Source organism: Bombyx mori, chromosome 11 (genome assembly GCF_030269925.1).
Source record: "Bombyx mori chromosome 11, ASM3026992v2".
NCBI classification, from domain to species: Eukaryota; Metazoa; Arthropoda; class Insecta; order Lepidoptera; family Bombycidae; genus Bombyx; species Bombyx mori.
In genome coordinates, this window is record NC_085117.1 from 4851231 (window position 1) to 4853730 (window position 2500).

General features: G+C 48.8%; 1 non-coding gene across 1 annotated transcript in view; it reads right to left on the reverse strand.

Annotated features, from left to right (window-relative positions):
* Positions 1–1124, reverse strand: part of LOC119630965 (large subunit ribosomal RNA) — a 4118-nt gene extending 2994 nt beyond the window's left edge. Inside the window, exon 1 of the ribosomal RNA XR_005246515.1 lies at positions 1–1124. This exon is cut by the window's left edge and continues 2994 nt beyond it. This is a non-coding gene — a ribosomal RNA (large subunit ribosomal RNA).
* Positions 1125–2500: the final 1376 nt, after the last annotated feature.

The window sequence follows — 2500 nt, forward strand, 5'->3', positions numbered from 1 at the left end:
CATTCACTGATTGGAAACGAGACGCCTCGGGAGTGCGAAAATCACGAACGTAGCTCGATAATTTCATCCTCCCTGAGCGAACGTCGAGCGTTCGCCTTCACTTTCGTTACGCCTTTCAGTTTAATGTTAAAAATTTATAAAACTCAATGACTCGCACACATGCTAGACTCCTTGGTCCGTGTTTCAAGACGGGTCCTGCGAGTGCCCGAAACTGTATCATCGCAGACGTTCAAACAAACACGCACTAGTCCGAGACTGCACGGCTGCGACAACAGACGCGTCGCACTCGCGTCCGCACTAAGGCAGGAAACGAGAAAATACGACGTTGACTTGCGTCGGGCCGGACGCGTATGAGAAAATTTTTTTTAGGAATTTTCAACGCGTGCGTGATTAGTTTAATGATACCGTCCGAATGCGTGGATCGGAACGATACGCGGTCCGAACGTGTTCTAAACGAATAAAACTCGTACGGTCTCCCGCGCGATCGTCTTAAATCCACGACGAACGGGTCGCGATGCATTACTAAGAGAGAAGTGCACGTCTTCTCGGGACGTTAAACGTTCACGTACCGTGCCGACGGAGAACGAACGCACGAAACGAACGTTCCGTCAACATCTGAACGCACGTAAACGTACGCCCGAGAGAAAACGATGAATCTCTCCGTTCGTTCATTCGAGTTTCGCAGGTTTACCCCTGAACGGTTTCACGTACTCTTGAACTCTCTCTTCAAAGTTCTTTTCAACTTTCCCTCACGGTACTTGTTCGCTATCGGTCTCGCGGTCATATTTAGCCTTAGATGGAGTTTACCACCCGCTTAGGGCTGCACTCTCAAGCAACCCGACTCTAAGGAGCGTCCCTCTCGCCGCGACCCTCCGTCGTTACGGGCCTGGCACCCTCTACGGGAAAACGGCCCCGTTCAAGACGAACTTGGACAGGAGTCGTCGCGACGAGAAAGCGGAACCTCCCGAACACCACATCTCCCGTTATCGATTAAAACAACGGGATTCAGTGCTGGGCTATATTCCTGTTCGCTCGCCGCTACTAAGGAAATCCTGGTTAGTTTCTTTTCCTCCGCTTACTAATATGCTTAAATTCGGCGGGTGATCCTCCCTGATCTGAGGCCAACGATATAAAAATAAATTTGAGGCAAACTCGATATCCGTCAGCGTCCATCGCAAAATCCTCCCACCCCTCTCCTCTCCTCACGCACGTCCTCCTTTCCTCTCCTCCCACCACCATTTTCTCTATTCCCAAGCATCAATCTCTTCTTTCTTCTCCTCACAAAAAATTTTGTAATGAGATTTCAATCAGAGACGAAAACGAGAGAGCCGAGAGCGAGTGAGCGAGAGCGAGCGAACGAGAGCGCTAGCGAGTCAGAGTGAGAGATGGAGAGGCGCGAGGTCGCAATTCGGACGTCGAGTCCGCCTACACACGTTTTCCTATTGTTAATCATTCGTCTGTCCCGGTCATTAGTAGTTTTTCGTCGTCGCCGTTACGTTAAGTAAATTCAACGATCGATGTGTGTGCAAGCGAAAAATCGTTAGATTATTTTATTGAATTTATTCGCGATTACAAATAATTCATTAAAATTCTTCATCACAACGTTTCGCTTCGCACCGTCGTCGTCGTCGATATTAAATAACGATTAATACAACGTCAACAACAGAATAACGAAACCAAGACGACAAAAATTCATATACACGAGAACTCGCTACGCGCACGCTAAACATAACGCGCGCGCCAGAGAGGTTCGACGTGATTATGAAAATTTTGAAATAACAATAAAACATTTTTAGATCCGTCGGAGAGACGAGCTAGCGAAACGCGATTCGTAATCGTAGTCTTCGGTCAGATTTTAATTAAATAAAACAACACGTAACGACGAGTACGAACGCGTAACGCGGAACGCGTCAACGCGACGGATCACGAGCGCGGCACGAGCCACGCAATGTGATTAATGTTTTTTATGCAGCCGGCCCTCAGACAGGAGTGGTCCTGGATGTGTCTCCACGGACCGCAATGTGCGCACGCATTCGGACGGTATCATTAAACTAATCACGCACGCGTTGAAAATTCCTAAAAAAAATTTTCTCATACGCGTCCGGCCCGACGCAAGTCAACGTCGTATTTTCTCGTTTCCTGCCTTAGTGCGGACGCGAGTGCGACGCGTCTGTTGTCGCAGCCGTGCAGTCTCGGACTAGTGCGTGTTTGTTTGAACGTCTGCGATGATACAGTTTCGGGCACTCGCAGGACCCGTCTTGAAACACGGACCAAGGAGTCTAGCATGTGTGCGAGTCATTGAGTTTTATAAATTTTTAACATTAAACTGAAAGGCGTAACGAAAGTGAAGGCGAACGCTCGACGTTCGCTCAGGGAGGATGAAATTATCGAGCTACGTTCGTGATTTTCGCACTCCCGAGGCGTCTCGTTTCCAATCAGTGAATGAAGGCGCGCTCTGAGCACAAATGCTGGGACCCGAAAGATGGTGAACTATGCCTGG